Source organism: Sinocyclocheilus grahami, unplaced genomic scaffold (assembly GCF_001515645.1).
Source record: "Sinocyclocheilus grahami isolate Dianchi unplaced genomic scaffold, SAMN03320097.WGS_v1.1 scaffold28.1, whole genome shotgun sequence".
In the NCBI taxonomy this organism is placed as follows: domain Eukaryota; kingdom Metazoa; phylum Chordata; class Actinopteri; order Cypriniformes; family Cyprinidae; genus Sinocyclocheilus; species Sinocyclocheilus grahami.
Genome location: NW_015505207.1, coordinates 1,781,382 through 1,802,307, shown reverse-complemented (window position 1 = coordinate 1,802,307; position 20,926 = coordinate 1,781,382). Strand labels below are relative to the sequence as shown.

The window sequence follows — 20,926 nt, the reverse complement described above, 5'->3', positions numbered from 1 at the left end:
GTCTGTGATACTACCAGAAGTGGTTGTATTGTATATTTTAAGCATTTTAACCTAGGTTAATCGTCAGGAAGATCTGAAAAGAACTATGCACATATAAAGAATAATTACTGGTAGAACAAAGTTAATTATTTACAACAGCTGCAGTGTCCATGTATATTTGATTAAGAGAGTTCAGACATAAACCTACAGGGACAACAGACAAACAGCAGAAGAATGAAGGTTTAGACATGCATCTAAAGAGAGCTCAGAGGTAGTTTTTGCATGCTACTGACAGCACATATAGCATGATGCAAAAGAGAGGACAGCCATTAGAGGTTCAAAGAGTCTATGTCCACAGCTCGATGGGCATGATTCCCTCTTTAGAGTTGAAAGAAGGGAAAAGGTTCTCTTCAGACAGAAAGTACAAGGGAAATTGGACCAGAAAGCCTCGTATCTTCTTCAGTTCGGCGCAGGCCTGTGCTGGGTCTTCTATAGCCATGCAAGGATGTGACATGTATTCTCTCAGAATCTTATAGTTTAGGACTGCTTCAGTGGGCAAACAGCTGAAGACCTGCACAGATAGTCAGTGATGGTGACTATTCCCAATTAAGCATATATATATATATATATATATATATAAATACCAGATCTGCAGCATATTTATCTAATATTGGACTGCAGAATCATTTCAATGACACAAAGGCAGAATCAGAGCACAAGTAAACAGCCGGCTCTATTGACTGAGCCGGTTAATCACATTTCTAAGATCAGTGATAAAAGGAAGCTCTATTCTAAGAATGAATCTAGGGCTATTTAGAGAGTGCGGTGAGGAAGGTCAGTGCTGTGCTCTTTCGGTGGCTCTTACCTTTACTGAGTGATTTATTTACCTTGTCATGCACACTGGCGTTCTTGGCTACAGTCTTCCTTGTAGAAACGGTCACTGATGGGATCACTGATGTCTCCCAGCAAGCCACGTACAAGTCTAAAAAACAGATTGCTTTCACATTCAAAATAACACACTTTGCAATGTAATAGAGCAAAAAATTATGCATTTAGTCAATATTTCAACAGAAAATCAAAAGAAAAAAGAGAGAAATATTTAACAGAGATTTTTTTTAGGACAAAGATATATTTTATGCAGTGTATAATGCAGTACATCTGCATTATTGTCATAAGAATTAACTACACTTTCACAACAAAATTTGAATTTTTCCAATAAAGCAAAAATGAGTGCTATTTAAACTCATTTGATAAAAAAAAAGTGTATTAAATATGTGTTTTAACAGTATTTCGAGTATTTCATTTAAAATTTGAATTTAGTGGCAATTTAGCTGCGCAATCATGAAGTAATGCCACAATGCCATAAAAAGTCATAAAGTAGGCTTAATTTTCTTAATGAAAAATGACAAAATGTATAATAATATGAAGAAATAAAGCCTATTTTATTACTTTTTTTTTCATTGTGTCAAAAATAGTCATAAAATAGGTTGTTTCATGAAAAATATTTCAAAATAGAACAGACATTTGTGAGATTCACCCAATGAATATGAATGATGTATTTCACAGGACTGTAAAATTTCACACTGCAAAGGGAAAACCTGTTGTCATGTAGCTCACGTGTAACAGGAAAGCAGACCTGAAGCACTCCTCCCGTAGAGACAGAGCAAAGCTGCCAGCCTGATAACTCTCTCCATCCATGACAGAGGGCTGGAATTCTGTGTCTTCAACAACCACAGGCATTTCACCATCTCTCTTTCCCAGCATGCTCCTGTCATTGATGTTTGCAGAGCCCAAGCAGATCACAGATAGCTATCAGACACTTTCGCTTTTCCTACTATCATGGTTAATGCCTTTGGGGAGCGTGTTCTGGGTCTATATTGGGGTTTGACCTCTACTGAGAGCTTCAAGGACATATCACTGAACAACACTGAGATGTCTAATTTTTCTTCTTCAAAGCCTATTCATAAGGATAAGAGGATAATTGGAATTGATAAAGACAAACAGGATTTGAGCGACGTTAATGGGATTTTAATAATGCATTTGTGATGATCGAGGAGACAGGCGTGACTTCGCTTTTCATAAACATCTGTTGATGTTTGATATTCTGCACATGTCCGCGCTTAGGTGTTTTGTGTGAGTGCAGTGCCACCTAGTGGCGACTAACAGCTTTACAGCTCGAAGATTTCAAACAACATAATGTGCAATTGCAAGATCATCCTGTGCACAAACCTAACACATAATAATAATAATAATAATAATAATTATATGTATTATGAGTATACTATAATAATAATAAGTTCTAAGTTTACAAGCAATTATTTACTATTATGGATTACCTATCCGTCCAGGGACTATATACAGGTCAATAATACTAATAATAATAATCGTTTTTTTTTTTTACTTACCAAGGCTACCTTTGTATGGTCAAAAATGCAGTAATATTGTGCAATATTATTAATTAAAATTAATAATAATAATACCTTTTTTCTTATTTTTTTTTTTTATAAATCTTGAAATGTAATTTATTCTTGTGATGGCAATGATGAATTTTTTATTTTTACTCCAGTCTTCAGTGTCACGAATCACGATTAATCAAAAATCATTCTAATACACTGATTTCATACTCAAGCAACAAATCTTATTATTATCAATGATGATAATTAAGCAGTTTTTGGTGCTTAATCTTTCAAGACTGTGATATGCTACCATTCAAAAGGTAAGAGTCAATAAACATTTTTTAAATAAACAATAATTCAATTAATTCAGCAAGGATGCATTAAATAATAATCAAACTCCAAATCAAATATCAGAATGATTTCTGTAGGATCTTGTGACGCTAAAGACTGAAGCAATATATATATATATATATGTATATTACATTTAACACATGTAAATATTTACTTAGAATTTAATTTAAAATATTATTTTTTAATATTTTGTATATAAATATGTATTTATTATTAATAATTTTACATTTAAATATGCAGTATTTTTTTCTAAAGATGTCTTATAAAAATAATATAGTCAACTACTAAACTGAATATCAAGCAGGACGCCTCCACCTATGGTGTAGTTATTACACTGCTACTAATGCTTTCAAATGAAATGATAAAGAATAAAATCTCTGAAATTTCCAGAGAACGACCCAATTTTACGTCTCTATATATGTGTGGGCACAGTGTCTGACCAATAATGACAGTGCAGTCATCCACGATCATGAGCTTGCTGTGCACGTAAATGAGTTCAGTGACCAGACGCCCATCCAGGTCAGCATGAGTGCGCAGACCGCAGAAAGAGTTGTACTTGATCCAGCAATCTACCACTGCAGACAAACACAAGTACATACACACATACTTTCTTCATCCTTGTCCTATTATAGAGAATTACAATCATGCAATCCACATTTGATGGACACGATCTTAATGTTACGGCTACAGAGTAGGTTTATACTTCTACATACTAGTCTACTTACTCACACATTTGAGCCTCTCAATAATGGAGTGCTCCCCTCGGCACATTGTCCTGCAATAGAGAAAGAGGGCTTTCATTTCATCTACTTTTGTCTTGCACCAATCATATGTCTTAAATCTTCTTCACCTGACCAATCACATCGCTCGCTGAACCCCAGTGACCACAGCACCCTCAGTGATCCTCTTACTGTATCTAGCCTAGTGTTGAGGGTCCAAGCTGGGGCTGTAATGGTCTCGCTGTAGCCCGTGAGGAGCAGGGTCTGTTGTTTCCACATTACACATGTGTAATTTGCTGCAAGCGGCCGTTCAAGCTGCATTTTTACCCTTAATTGTGGCAATTTGATGATTACCGAAGATGCATGTTTGCAGGGTTATTACCTGTAATTAAAGTGCATGATTGCTTTGATCTTCCCCCCAAAATCAAATCAGTGTTTGGGATCAGTTGTTTTTTTACAACCCTTTTATTTTAGTTTTTACATATAATATGCATGATATTTTATATATTTACTTTAGGGTCGGTAATTGTTTTTAAAAGTAATATATTATGTATTATGTGTGTATATACAGTATATACTATCAGAAATTATTATTATTTAGGAGCAGGTTAATTTATATTACTTTTATATTTATATAAAGTGACATTCAGTATTTGAATGGAAATTTAAATAAAACATAACAAGAAATCTGCCCTGATATATGATAAATAATTTAATAGATTTTAGATGAATAACTGGGTAAATAAAAATTCATAACATTTATTCATGGTTACTGTGCCCCTAAAAAAAAAAAACCTTTTACTCTGCACTGAAGACCAGGCATTGGCCCTATCCCAAATTGTGCAGTTGATGTATTTTTGTGGTCACATATTTTACCTCCATATAGATGAAATGTTTGCTGTTCTGGATGGCTGATACGTAGGCTAAATGAATCGACTCCTCATGGACCTTCGTCCCAATAGACCACTGGCACACAGACCTCAAAACCTTGCTTGTTCAGGGAAAAAGGTTAGAAAATAGATGGTTTCAATTATCACACAACATATTTCTAAATACACTTTAGTGCAAAGTTGGATTCTGAAATGATTCTAGCAATATTGGCAGTTCAAAGCAGGAACCCATGTGGTTTGGTAGTGATATCTCACCTGAACATTAGCCTGTGTTGATTTGCCGCTGTACTCAGCTGGCACCACGGGTGCGGATAGAGACTTGGGCATGAGGCAGGGGTAGCACGTCTCCCCCGACCGCTTCTTCACCAGCTAGCAAATAAAATGAGAGTTGATTGGGATCAGACAGAACGCCCGATGTTGACTCCAAAATCACACCCCTAAAGAGCGCTAATTACTGTGCCACATCCAGATAGCCTGTTGGGCTGACCATCAACCCCTGCCCGGTACCTCCACTCCCCAGAGACAGAGCACTTGTTTGAGGCTGAATAAAAGTCTCAGTGCCGCTGATTACAGTAAATTGATGGCGCTGTATGTGAGGGTTTTCCGAAAGTAGGTTTTTAATGGCTATTGTCCTAACTAGACTATACTCAGACTGTTTTCAACTGGGCCAGGAACATGGTTCAAAGGTCGTTTGAACATGAGACGGGCTTTGTTTCCTGGGAAACAAAGGAAACGATGTTGCCACCCTCTACCAATTATCTACATATGGAAGAAACAATATTTTTTTTATAGCATTTTCAATGCTTTCCACGATATTTGGTCACATTAGTTTTGTTCTTGATTCATCTAGACTTTCTGTTCTGTTCTTTTTTAAATAAAACAGTGTCACTACAACAAAAGACACAAAAATGTTTTGTCCGCTTAATGCTGGGTACACACTAAACAATTTTTTAAATCTTATAAGATCTTCAAAATGTGAGAGACCACAAACATGAGGACAAAAAAATCCTAGATTTAACCCTTTTGCTCCTATAGTGTGTGGTGTGCCGCGATGTTCCCCCCACACATCAGGATTTCTGATCGTATATATTCAACATATTGACTATTTACGATTCGCGATCGGGGCGCTTCAAACGTTCTTTCGAGCAGATTCAGTCACTCTTAACACACCTCACACCACAGGAAAATCTGATAAGATAATATTTAGAACCACCAAGATAATCGGGACATTACCTAGGATTGTCAGAAGGGGAGAAATCGGCCCAAAATCAGCCCCGATTATCTTGTAGTGTGTACCCAGCAGAAGTTGGAGTTTCTTTGGAAGTTTTATTTTACTTGACGTTTTCACCCCTCATGAAAGAAGTGAAAGAAAAAATTAACGAGTTGTACACCATGTCAGCTTTCACTGTGGGTAAGCGGTAATCTGGGCCGTGTGCTTATAAACAGATGGTTCTCAGGCAATTAACAACTGGCATAATGTGTTGATTAAAATCCATTGAGCCCTGATGAGGGAGAACTAACATTAACTCTGCTCACGGGCTGTTGGCAGCTGCCCAAGCGATACTCATAACTCCAGTGACCTTGATAGTGAATCACATGTCTGAATCACCACAGTTCTAAAAAAAAAAAAAAAAAGGCTTGACTTAAACTAATTCAGTTTTTTTCTTCATATCACAGGTACAGAACATAAGCGTCAAGTTTAAACAGTGATCATATGTTTGGAGAGTAGAGAATAGATGCTAATTCTAGTTCTGTGATAACTGCAAGTTAGTGGTGTAAAAATGCATTATTACATTATTACATATACATTATACAAAAGTTTGGGGTTAATATGTGTTTTTATATGAAGCATCAAAAAGATCAAATGTGAAAGTAAAATATTTACAATGTTACAAATGATTTTTCTATTTCAGATTAAATGCTGTTCTTTTAAACAATTCATCAAAGAATCATTTTAAAAAATGTAACAGTTTCTACAAAAATAACAGTTCTTAACACTGATTAATAATAATAAATATGACCCTGGACCACAAAATCAGTCACAAGTCGCTGGGGTATATTTGTAGCAATAGCCAACAATACATTGTATGGTCAAAATTATAGATTTTTCTTTTATGCCAAAAATCATTAGGATAATACGTAAAGATCATGTTCCATGAAGATATTTTGTAAATTTCCTACCGTAAATATATAAAAACTTAATTTTTGATTAGTAATATGCATTGCTAAGGACATAATCTGGACAACTTTAAAGGCGATTTTCTCAATATTTACATTTTTTTGCACCCTCAGATTCCAGATGTTCGAATAGTTGTGTATCAGCCAAATATTGTCCTATCCTAACAAACCATACATCAATGGAAAGCTTATTCAGCTTTCAGATGATGTATAAATCTCAATTTTATGTATAAATTGTATGATGTATAAATCTTCAATTTAAACTTATGACTGGTTTTGTGGTCACAAATATTTCTTGAGCACCAAATCAAAACATCAGAATTATTTCTAAACAATAATGTGACATTAAAGAGTGGAGTAATGGCTGCTGAAAATTCAGCTTTGCCATCACAAGAATAAACAACATTTTTAAATAGTTAAAATAGACATTTATTTTAAATCACAATAATATTTTACAATATTTATTTTTTTACTGTATTTTTGATAAAAGCAGCCTTGCATAATAAATGCATTAAAAAAATCCAATGCCAAACTTTGGAATGGTAGTGCATTTATATACACTACCTATACATATGAAAAGTCATCTAATACATCTCATAAAGCCTTCCACAAAAATCACCAACAGGATTGCTCCCACTTTACAATACTTTCTTTGTGATGAGCGGCGTTCCCTAATCAGCAGCAAAAGATATAAATGAGACTAGTCTGTCTTTTTGAGCCGTAAATTCTCATTTCCACTAAACACCTCATCAGAGGCATTCAACTGGCTTTTGTTTGTCCTCTTCTGCCGCACACACACACCTGGCTTCCTCTCCTTTAATTATTCACCAGCAGAGTGTCTGATCGGTAGCCAAGCCTGAAATATGACTGGCATAATCCAAAAGAAAATCATACAGGCCTCAAACCAATTCAATTACTGAACAATCAAAGTAAAAAGGCCTCTAATTGCTCTAAAAGGGGGCTGAGAGTGCAGGCGGCCATTGAATGCTGACGGCATTCAGAACAGGACACAATGAGCAACTGCAGGGGGTGCTAAGCTCAAGCTAATAAAGATGGTTTTTCAAAAAAACTTGAGAGAGGGTGGAAACCTCGGCTTCGTGCATGCTCTCTGGTCTTTAGTTCTTACAATTAGACTTCTGAATGGAGGTGGTATTTCTGCACCTTCTAGCAATTTAAAAAAGCATTTTTTTCTGGACATTCATGAAGATATGCTTATACTGCATAACAAACAATGCAATATATTCACAATTGCAATTCCATTTCACTTTGTAATGCTCTATTATAATACTTTCAAATGCAAAACTCCCCCAGATGAGAATTATGTTGATCTTGGGTTACTCAATAGCTCAGCAGGAACTTATTTCTAATGTTTTAATTTAACTTAGTTTAGGTACTTGTAAGAACAGAGCAATAACATTAATGTAGATTTACAGCTCAGATTATATTCTTGAAATAATCTGATGCTAAATATTTGAGTTAATCTTGAAATCTCTGATTTTTTATTTCTTGAATATTCTGAGTATAGCTTGGGACATTATTTATTTTCTGAAATGTTGAGTCTTTTTCTCAAGAGAAAAATCTAGGAAGCAGAAGATATCCGTTTCCTTTCCATTTTATCTCACTGTTTAGAGGAGAAACACTGAGATTGCTGAAAATGTTTCTAATTTCTTACCTTTGTAAAGTTCCACCTCTGAATGAAATGTCGTGCAATATCTCTTGCAGCCTTCCCATGAACCAGCACCCCAATATCATGCCAGGGCATCCGTGGTGTCTTATACCTGTCAATGAAATCTTAACAAGAGAAAAATAAACAACTATAATTCATAAAAACATTAGCCGAACCATTATACAGAGATGACGGACAGGCCTTTTGAAGCCATCACAGTGTGGTCTTTCTCTTTCAATGTCTTCGACGATGCACAAGCATCTTAAGAGTATTTCACTACATTCATCTATCAGACTCCTCCATGCCCCTGCTGTGTCCTACCCAATTGGCACGATGTGCAAAACCAGGACTTCACATTCACAAAGCAGAGATGCAAAAATGAAGTTATCTCCCTCTGGCAAGAGAATAGAGCTGGGGAAATAACCCCATACCGACTACAGAATGGGATTGTTGGAAACAACTTCTCTGTCTACTTTCCCTCATTCCTGTGTTGGAGGGATTGCTACATTTGATGAATTTGACAAGAGATATCAAAGAATGTGTAGTCTAGTTGTCACTGTTTGCTACACTGCAAAAAATGGCTTATCTTACTTAGTATTTTTGTCTTGTTTCTAGTCAAAATATCAAAAAATTCTTAAATCAAGATACTTTTACTAGATACGCCAAATGACTTTAGATATTTAGTCATGTTTCCATGGGGGAAAAAACTAAGTTAAGTGCATTTTGCTTAAAACAAGTAAAATTATCTGCCAGTGGAGTAAGTAAAATATTCTTAAAACAAGGCCTAATGCGTTACCGTTTCAAAAACATAAAAAAAGAAGAAGAAGGTATTTTGGCTGTGGGTTGTGATATTGCAGATGTGCTTTTTCTGGGTTTTAATTAAACTGTTTCGTACCATCAAAAGGTTTGTTGAGTTTGACCCAGTCTTTCAGGATGAAGTTGCAGTAGGCTTTGTCTCTTATTAGTGAACTAGTCTCTAAAACAGACCGACAGAAAAAAATGCATTACACAGATAAACTGTTCAACTGTTCAGATATAACAATTCATATATATTATATATCAACTTATAAAGACTGATTAGTTCTCATAGCTGTGTCATTTCAGCTTCAGTGAACAAGGTTTAGTTGTGTGTGCATAAATGTACTGTATATATACACTGCATTTAAGTGTCAGTATATGCATGCCATACAGATGTGTTTGGTTGTATGTGAGTACTAACCGTAAGGCAGGGGGAGAGACTATGAATCGCTGGAATGCAGAGACAAGCTCTTGGTGTAATATTCCAGAGTGAACGGTGTCCTGGAATTAAGACTATTCCTACTGTAATGTTCTACACACAGAACACACACAAACACAGCCTCTGTTATGCAACAGCAAAACACTTGTTATATTCATGTCAAATTCTATTACTGGACAGTGGACACTTAAAGGTAAATAATGTTATTTTTGCACCGCTATCAACACCAAAATGAAAAGTTTCTCAAGACAAGTTTTAAAAAGTTTCAAAAAGTGTCTGCTAAATGACTAAAATGTCATTATAAATAAATAAATCAAAATATAATAATAAAATCAAACTAAATTAAATTTATCAAGAGTATGTAAGTTTCACACTGTAAAAGGAAAGTATATAAAATATATCATATCTCCATAACCTGGAGTCTGATGTCACATTTATTTAGTTGAATTCCTCTTACTGTACTCTGTTCTATCAGAGCTGTGGTGACTTTTCTCTGAGGGGGTTCTTAGCAGTCTTCCTGTGGGCAGGTTGAGGTTGTTTTCTCCCTGTTCCTCCACTAAGGGCAAAGTGAAACTCACACAGATCTCTCCTGAATCCTCCACTGAGCCTGAATCTCCTGCTTTCCCTGCTCCTCCTCATCCAGTCTGAATTTCTTCTACTACTACGTTAAACTTCATCTCCTCGCCCTCCTCCACTGTGGCAACTGATTGCTGCAGGACAAAAATCAACACATACTGTATATGTAATGTAACACTTTTGTTATTTAATAAGCTGTGAGGCTGCATAGCAATAATTCTAGTATGCACTAAAAGCTTGTTCTTTGCTGATGATCAAAACTAATTTGAAAAATTAACACTATTAGGTTAATCTGTTTAATAACTGCTTTATAAAATAAATCCATTAAAACATTTTAAAGTTTAAAGGGATAGTTCACTCAGAAATATATAATTCCATTTACTCACCATCATTTTGTTCCAAACTACTGTGGAACATGAAAGAAGATATTTTGAGAAAAACTCATCGTTTCGGTCCATATAATGGAAGTCAATGGCCCCTAAAACAGTTTTGTTAACATAATTCGTGAACATATCTTCTTTTTGTTTTGGTATGCTATTTTAAACATACTATCTCACATGTATTGTATCTGCTTTGATTCGGTCTACACGGTCTAGTATTCTTTTAAAAAAAAAAAAACTCTTTAGTCCAAACTCTCACTGGTGCACAATCCAGGGCCAAAGAACCAAGAACATCTTTCCCACAAAACACTCTGAACCATTAAACAAAGAAAACCTCCATGCTATCTATATGGCTGACACATCAGGCTAGCTGTCAACATGCAGCATGCAAGGAGCGGTAATGGCCACCCGTGCGGCATCAGCCCAGCGAAGGTATGACTTAAACGATAGTGTAAGTGACTCCAGTCTGCTGCGCCGAGTCTGAACGAGGGTAAAATGCCCTCTGATGTGTTTCGAGTTAATGGCTCATGGGGGATCATAGTGCCCTCGACTTGACAAATGGCAAATGTCAGAGCACTATTCTCCTGGTGGGCATAATTTTATTAAGTGCAAATATCACTGTGCTCCTTAGGAGACGTTTTGAAAGGTTAGACCAACAGCTGTAACAGTTTCATGTATATTAGCAAAGATTTTACAGTTGAGGAGCCCCGCATTGATAGATACAGTCACTCAAGCATGCTAAGAGAAGCCCCTTAGTAAATGCAATAAGTGCCTTCATCTGGGTTCAAATCATGTTTATTTAAAAGCTCAGAACCATATTTAATGACACAATGGCAGGCAGGTAGGCAGCAGGCCGGGAGAGGTGGCATATAGACGAAATCAAGCTCCCATTTAGTGGCCCCAGTCATTTGTTGACTCACTCATCCATGCAGGGCCTTTATGTTTAATGCAGCTCTCAGGGGGGAAGGAAAGGCCCAGCGAGAAGGACTGGAATTATCAACCACAGGCCCTTCAAGGGTGCCCCAGATGCTCCGTAATTGCAATTTTACGTTTGCTTGTTGGAAAAAGAAAAGAATAAGAAGGCAGAGGCCCTGAATCACCCGCCACAAAATCAATCCCAGTAAGCATACAACAGAAATGCAGTCTGGACCAGTCCTTTATGAGCACCATTGTTAAAATGGCCACAAAATATAAATCGTTACAATTTTAGTTTAGGTTAGCTGTCAATGCTTTCAAGTATGAATCACAGATCAATACAATTACTTCATAACATAACGCACAAATAAATATGCAGCGGTCCTACAGATGAATTAACATTACATTTTAATGTCATCTAAATAAAAGATGTTACTTTCAGTACTGTTTGGCGCACACGTACACATGTTCAGAGGAGGCTTTAGCATCTGTCAGGTGCGTGTCGACTTCCCCCATTGAGGTCTTTGACAGATATCAGAAACACCCAGCTGGCAATAAGCATGGCATGTTGACAAACATTGAGGGGCTACTGTGGGCTATCACTCTCAATGGGTCACATTTACAAGAAGTTTATTCCTGTCCAATTCACTTACGCCTCTGTGCCTCTGAGCAGAAGAGATATCATCCATTTCTGATTTGCCCTCTCTCTGTAGATAAATCCCTAAGAAATATCAAGGATTTTATTTTTTTAATAGAATCCAACAAATTGTGAAGCACAACTGTTTTCAACACTGAAAATATTAAGAAATGTTTTGTGAGAACCAAATCAGCATATAAGAAGGATCCTGTGATACTGAAGTGTGGAGTAATAGCTGCTAAAAATCAGTTTTGCCATTACAGAAATAAATTACAATTAAAATAACATTATAAATGTATTAAAATTATTCATTAAAATAGAAATGCTATTTTAAATTGAAATATTATTTGATAATATAACAATTTTTACTGTATTTTTGATTAAATAAATGCAGCCATGGTGAGCAAAAGACTACTATTTACCAAGCTAAAAAAAACAAATAAAATAAATAAAAAATCTTACTGATGTGGTGGTCTTACATGAGTGAGGCTGAGGGATAGAGCAGGACTGTGCTGAGGGCTTCTTCTCACACTTCCCACATCAGTCAGTGGGTGTTGGGAATCGTCCCATCTTCCGTAGGCCAGGTCAATCCCTCCCAGAAAGGCGAGTGACTGGTCAATCACCACCAACTTCTCATGGTGAGCCCAGAGCAATGCTGTGGAGGGCATGTGATGAGGGTGTCGGATGACCTGTCAATCAATAGAGATGGGCAACTTGTCAGGTTCCTTTTCTTAACTGCACAAGATGCTGGGCAATTCTTTATTGAAGAACAATGAAGAGTAAGGTTATGTTCAGAATATTTCGAATGTTACAGTTGTTGTACTATTTCTTGTATGTTTGTTGTGCACATTGTACTATTTACACACTACAGTTCCTGCACGAAATGAATGCTTTTATTTAGTGAGGATGCATTCAATTAATCAAAAGTGACAGTAAAGACATTTACAATGTTAAAAAAAAGATTTCAAATAAATGCTGCACATTTGATCTTTCTATCCATCAAAGAATCATGAAAACAAATGCATCAGGGTTTCCACATATTGCGCAGCACAACTGTTTTCAATGTTGATAATAATAAGAAATGTTTCTTGAGCACCAATTAAGCATATATTAGAATTTCTGAAGGATCATGTGACTCTGAAGACTGGATTAATGGCTGCTAAAAATCTAGCTTTGCCATCACAGGAATAAATTACGTTTAATAAATGTAATTAAATAAAATAAAAAATACATTAAAATAAAAAAATAGTACTTTTAAATTGTAGTAATATTTCACAATATTATGTTTTTAATTGTATTTTTGATCAAATATATGCAGACTGGGTGAGTAAAAGAGACTTCTTTCAAATACATTTTAAAAACCATACCATCCCCAAACCTTTGAACGGTACATAAAATACCCACATGAAGTATTACAGTACATGTGTCAAAATATACAACATACAACCAGAACATATATGAATATGAGGACAGCCTGGAAGTTCTTTAGATCTATGATGTAATCAATCCTTCAAACACATAGATTTGACAAGACTCAATTTAATAAACTCTTTTGTCAATTGACCAAATTTCCCAAATATCAGCTAAAGAAATACAGAGGGCTCTAAGCCAAAAATAACACCACAGTGTAGATGGTGTCAACCTTTGTGCGAAACAGCTGCGTCTCCACCAGCTTTGGCAAAGCCTCCGGAGGACGCCGCCCCTGGCAGGTGTTTCTACACCAGCAGGGCCCAGGAATACCTCCACCCAGCTGCTTCACTGTAAACATCCTTGGGGTGTGGATCCCAAGCCACTTCCCAGTGTCACTCCTCTGCCTAGACTCAACCAGGGCTCCAATAAGATAATGTGACGGCACGTCAATCACGCACCGGCCTGGAGTGCCACGGTGATGAATACCACAGCGTTATGGTGCCACAGAAGCTCTGTGGCACCAAGGGAGAAAGCAGACTTGCTGCCTCAGGCTCTTATGTAGACGATCGGCAAGGAAGAACCTGACCATCTCCAGACACAATCCGTAGGGTTCCCAACACAGCGATCCCTCTTATTCTACTACAGAAAATTATGGCAATGTCCAAACATGATCTAAGTAACATGCTATTCCTGTGTCCGGAGGTAGTGGGCACGCTGGGTACTCTCGTGCTTTCTATGATTTGTTTTGATTGAACCTTAGTTCTTGGAGAGATGTGTGTAGACGTAAGAATGGGAAGCTGATTCGGAGAGACGGGTCCCCTCTGTAATACTGTCAAGATTCTGCTTTTGACAATGTTTGACATACTGATCGACTCACCCTGATGTTAGAGTGAAGTCCCATCAGGGTCTTCTTTGTGTACTCGCTGTTGAGACCCATCACTACCTCAACTTCTTTGTAGAGAAGGACAAAGATCTTCACTCCTTTTTTGCGGAGTTGACAAAAGACAAAATATTGCTAAACAACTTTTGGACTGGAAAAACTAAAGAGAATTGGGCGAACCGTGAGGTGCAGCATAATATATGGATGTGTGAGAAGTAAAATTAAACTGTCTGAAGTCCAGATTTGAGCAGGTGTTCAGACTCACTGCTTTCCGCTTGAGGACATGGTCTCATCTCCACATTTTCCCGTCTAAGACTGGCCGTTTGAGGAAGATTTCTGGGCTTAACCTGAGGGCCATATCAAAACCAATCAATGCTTTGACAACTTCTATACAACTTTCATTCTTTATTTCTGTTATATTAAAGGGATGGTTCACCCAAAATTTGATTTTTGTCATAATTTATTCAGCCTTATGTTGTTCCAAAAATGTATGGCTTTTTTATTCTATCAAGCACAAAAGACACATTTTTAAAGAACATCCTCTTTTCAAAATTCTCCTCCACAGAAAGAAAGTCATATGGTTTAGAACAACAGGGTCAGACATAAATTTCTGTTTTTGATTAACTATTTCTTTAAAAATGTATACTTGTTTGGTTCAGTGGGTATTGCTAAAAAGCCTGTGAAACCACCGTACTACAAAACCAGGCATGGATTATTCTCCTTTTGTAAAACATCTCAGTCCAACCTTGAGAAAATCAAACTGCTGTCACAAAAAATCGCAATGGTACAAAAAATGGTACATTAAAATGTACGACATAAGCGCTCACAGAGTTGTAAAACCGAGGTACATGGGGAGTAATTGAAGCTGATTCTAATCCGTACTACCAGGCTGTGATGAAGATTTCCTTCTTTGCTCCTTCCAGGGCATCAGCTATGGCATCAAAGTATCCAGCTGCGTTGACAAATCTTCAAAAGGAGCACAGGGCGCTTCATTTAAGAACTGTCAGGGTACTTCACAGAGATTTAAGAGAAAACGTTCTAGTAAGTGTTGCTCACATGTCGGCACAAAAAGAACAAAGAATGAGGGACTAGCTAAATTGAATTGAAGATTCCTGTAATACTTTAAACTAAACAAAAATTTAGAAAGAAAGAGTTAGGTCTTCTATTGTTTTAATTGGGCTATCACAATATATTTAAAGGGGTCATATGAGGCTTTTTTAAAGATCATTATTTTGTGTATTTGGTGTAACAGAATATGTTGACATGCTTTAATGTTCAAAAAACACATTATTTTTCAAATACTGTACATTATTGTAAGTCCTCTATGCCCCGCCTCTCTCAAACGCTTCGTTTTCTACAAAGTCCCTCCTTCCGACTAGCGCAGTCTGCTCTGATTGGCCAGCTGACCCAGTGCATTGTGATTGGCCGAACACCGCAAGCACTCGTCGGAAATGTAACGCCCCTTACCATAATCGCGAGCTTCATCTTTCAAAATAAATGTAAAGACAGAGCCCGAAAGGGGAACAGAGTCTCGTGACAGACACAGTGATGAATGTGTTTGCAGTACACAAGCCACGGTTAAGACAGCTGACTCCACTGTGATGTGTCTCTCTCTCTCTCCCTCTCTCTCTCTCTCACTCTCTCGCGCTCGCTCGCACACACACACACACGCAATGAGCAAAACTCCGCATTTGAACAGTCAATAGCAAATACTTAAACTAATAACAAAACAGTAGCGGATTCAGGAGCGCCAGATTGTCATAGCAAAGTCAGAATTACCTCCTCTCCTCAGTTCACAAAACGGTCGTCCATAAAATGCATTGCTGTTCTGTTGTAAGTAATCTTAAAGATTCCTAAATGCATCTACTTTCGGAAGGCCAAATAAAGTGCTTTTGCTTTCACCTAGAAACACACAGCGGCTCCCTGACATGGCTGCTTCAACACTAACTGCGGTTACTGAAACCATGCCTTCTTTCTTTGGGGTGCATTATGCTAATATTTCCACATAGTGAGGTAGATATGTGGGGGGGTGTTAGAACAAGTCGTTTTAGGGGGGCGTGGCAGAGTCTTAACTTTGATAAAGAATATCTCTTTGGTTTTGAGACTTTAGTCTTTGCAACTTCAGGGATCTTATATATGCACAATCAGCTTGTAACACTCTAAAGCGAAAGGAAAACTTGAAATCGCATCATATGACCCCTTTAAATAATCAATGTGACAGCAAATTTTCTTACCATTTTGATGTAGTGTATTCTCTAACAGGTGTGAAAGACCCATGGCAGTTTTCCCTCAGAAAGTCCTGTCCAAACATTTGAGAAAACTCATCTATTGAGTGCCCCCACCAACGAGCCTGCCTATATGTGGAGCACTTGATAGTAAGCACCCTGTCCAAAACAAAATTGTTGATTAATATTTGTTTTTGTCATAACAAAACAAAACAAAAAATGCCCTTTTGTCTCGTTTTCCAGTAAAAATCTAAACATCCTTTTTAAACAAGCCCAGTTTATTTAACTTACTATTATCTTTATTAAGACAAGACTTGTTTTTAGAGAATACTGAAAATACACATATATGCACATACAGGTGCATCTCGGTAATTTTTGTAAGGGTACAGACAGTTGTGACTTACAGTTGCAGCATGTGTCCTGTATAAATGCCTTTTTAATATATTCCTCAGATAGTCCTCAAGTTGCAGCTGTTAGAACAAAACAAAGATTGAAACACTGAAATAAGCATGTTTATATACAATTAGAGCAATTATATCATAAACTAAACGAAGCAATCTTTTTGAAGTAAACTTTTACTCTATATATGGAATTTTATATTTATATACGAGCAGTATAGCAATACTTATTGAACTGAAAATAAAAGATGTAACTTCTCTGCTGATGAGCTGTTCCTCCTTGACAAGGGCATCAGGTCTTTGTGGTAACGCTGGGATGTGTTCTCCATGAAACAGTTTACGGCCTTTAAATGACCTCCTTTTGACTGAGTGACTGTCAAAAAGAGGAAACCTGACTGTCAATATTTGACAAGATTTGGGTTGTGAGTCAATGAAAGCACCTCTGATTTGATTAACTGAGAGGTAACAGTGCAGTGAGGCTGAGAAAAGGGTTTTTCGTAGGGTTCAGGGGCGCTAACAAGAATACATCTGGGACAAATTGAGTACACCCAACTGAAAAATGAAAACAATCAGCGGCACAAAAGGCAATGGGGCGGATTGTGTTTTCAAGGCTTGTGCTGTGTTTGTGAGAGAATGTATGCATATAGAGATGAAATTAGTAAAGCGCATCTTACTTGGCAGGGGGATTTTTAAGAGGGCCCTGAATTTGAGCAGCTCCTGATGAAGTGCCTGGAAGTGCTTAAAACGACGCTTGATTTTCCACTTGAAATCTCCATGGCTCAACTCTATCGTATACAGGTTGGGATTCAGCACCTTTGAGTGGATCATTTCAAGAAACAAGACTGATTGAATATATTTTTACACATATCTAATCATGAGCCATGTTACATATGTATATATAAAACATTAAAATACTTCATACTATTGTTTTTATAATATTGTCCTGTTATTAAAATAGCATTATAGCATTATGCATTGTTTTAGAATATCTTAAGTGTTAAAGAAATGTGCAAGTGATTCATTTGTGATCCCATTTGTATTACCCTTGTAGGTGTGAATCGCTCCACCTCTGTCACTTGTACTTGGATTGGCACTTCTTCAAGAAATATAACACCATCCAGGGACTTGAATGGAAGAAAGCTGTATATTGCTTGAAAGGATATGTTCCTTGGTTCTGAAAGCAATCATAATATTGAAATGTTAGTGGTCATATCTTAAGGGATAATCACACGAGCCTGGTGAGATCAATAATAAAACACTAACACACACCTTGATGGTGTGGTAATCATTCAGACTCATGTTGGCCTTGTATTTTAAAATGGTTGATAACATCTTAGCAATCTAAAGTACAGCTACTTTAGTAATAGTTTGTTTGGCTTTTCATCTTTTGAAGTTGTGCAGTAAAGGCATGGAGAGGCTCCATTTGATTGTCAGCAGGATAGCGATTGAAGACTCCAGCTGGAGGTATATAGTATGCTGTGTGCTCTGGAGTTTCTCAAAGCTAAATCTGCTCTGCATCACATAATGATTTTAGTAAGCATGTGCGTTTACCTGCTGAAATTAACATGTTTGTTCCTGAAAATATTAATGAACATGCACTGCTTTAGCAGTGAGCATAAGTTGCACTTTCTGTGAACAGGGTACAAAATAGAGCTTGAAATCTTTTAAAACATATGGTCAGTGAGGAGCTTAACATTCAAGACAAAAAACTGATCGTCAACCTCAGGAGGTCAAAATAAATATTATATGAGCTGGATTTTCTATTTATTTTATATGAGGTTTGCAATTTTTGCAATACCGTTACCAAAATTTGTTACATTTAAATTATCTAGCAATAAACATTAAATAAACACTGGAGTTTAAGTAATAGGATTGCATACTTAGCCTAAATTCACTTAGTTAGGTGCTGTTTGGGGTCAAATTTTAATTTATAGTTATTAGATCAATTTATATTTACCATGAATTCAAGAAAAAATTGTTTTATATTTTTTTCTAGCAGTAACTTGTACAAAAGAGTTGCAGTCAGTATTCAGTATCAGCTGTGTGTTTCTATTGCACTGCACTGCTCCAGCATCTCAAAGTCCAATATAGAGCCATCTGACTCCCTTTCCTTCTGACATACAGCAACTACAGCAGTATGCTGTGAGGTCAGCTGTCCTATGAGGTCACTGATGAAAGCGAGGACACAGTACTGTGCAGTTTACCTCAACAGAGGTCAGTACTTAAGTCCAGCTCCTCTGGGTCGTCTTGTAGGTCATCTTGGTCCAAGCTGCCAGAGAACTGGCTCATGACTGACTCCAGTCGCTCCAGTTTAGGAGGCCCTTGATGGCCCCTCAGGGACATTTTCACTTAAAGGCTTTCATCTACAAAAACAATGAACATTATTTCACAACAGTATACAAATACAAGAATAATGTATGAATTGTATAGTGCTTTTGTGACGATAATAATAATAATAAGAAGAAATATTTTATTAGTTATATATCAGTATTTGTCATTAGTTTTGCTGTTGGTAAGCTAATTTAAACACAATATATATTTGTTGCCATAACCATTTACTTAATGCAGACACCCCTTCAAATCATTTAGCTGCATTTCAGTGTTTTGTAAATTTAATTAATAATAATTTATGCACTGAGCAGACACTTTTATCCAAAGCAACTTACAGTGCATACAGGCTATACATTTTTTTTTAACAGTATGTGTGTTCCCTGGGAATCAAACCCACATACTCTTGCACTGCTAACGCAATGCTCTACCACTGAGCCACAGGAACATTTTTCTTAGGTTTTGTCTGCTAAATATGCATAAATACCTCAAGTTCAGATTTTTTTCTGGTCACTGATAATTGCCTCCATATGCGAAATACATGAAATATGGATTTAATATCACTTGGGTGGTTGCAGCACTTTGGTATTTATATGAGGGGGAAATCTGTTAATGAGGGGCTCCTCCCCTCTCTCCTGACCGGCTTCAGAGCCAATGGCCCAAATGCAAAGTGACAGACAAGTCATCAAAGAACATGGGGATGTAATGTCTTGTGATCTCAAAAAGGGTGACAGACATTGATTTTTTTGCAATCTGACGGTACATGCAATGATAAAAGAAAGGAAAGGTCAGGGTCAAATGGCATGAAAGTGAGGAAATGGCTGGATATCACGCAATGTCACGGGCCACAAACCTTTTCTGCAACTAAACAATGCAAGTAACGTATTTTATTAACTTTATGACTGTTAGTGAAAACAGATATGCAATATGAAAGTGCATTCATTTATATTAAAAGTACAGTTAATAAATAATATTGTCTAAACTAATTTGAATAATAGCTTGTAAATTATAATTATTGGAATAATCATTATTTTGCAACAAATCTGTTACTTTTGTTTAAAATTTTAAGAAAAATCGAATGAATAAATAAAAAATTAAATGTGTGTGTATATATATATATATATATATATATACACACACACATTTCACTGTAGTTATTTTATTATGCCCGTTTCAATATTTTACTTATTAACATTTATTTTTTTCATTCCAATTTGTGTCAAAGTGAGAGAGAAAGCAAAAAAAGAAATGCAGAAAGTATTTTGTGCTTCATTTCACCCGTCATTGCTCGAGTAAGACTGGGAATCTTCCTAATGGCCACGGCAAGGGACAAACGGCTGCAAGGAGGGGGCGGAGTCAAACACACATGTGATTTCCTCTCCCAGAAGGATATTAACATTGGCAAGATAAATGTGGGCAGCGGGCAGAGGTGTAACTCCTTTACCTAGGACAGGTAGTACTTGACACCAGTCTAATGAGCCTTATGAGCTCACCTCAATACCACGACTGAGGTGAGACCCTTGAGCAAGGCACCGAATCCCCAACTGCTCCCCGGGTGCCGCAGCATTGGCTGCCCACTGCTCTGTGTGTGGGTGTGGGTGTGGGTTCGGGTTCGGGTGCGTGCATTTGGATGGGTTAAATGCAGAGCACAAATTCCGAGTATGGGATACCATACTTGGCCACACGACACTTCACTCACTCACTCACTCAACTATTTCTATATATATACAGTGGGTACGTAAAGTATTCAGACCCCCTTAA

At 36.9% G+C, this 20,926-nt stretch overlaps 1 pseudogene; it reads right to left on the bottom strand.

The window, feature by feature from the left end:
- Window positions 1-325: 325 nt before the first annotated feature.
- Window positions 326-19,180, bottom strand: LOC107569962 (phospholipase D1-like; annotated as a pseudogene).
- Between the last annotated feature and the right edge of the window lie 1,746 nt (window positions 19,181-20,926).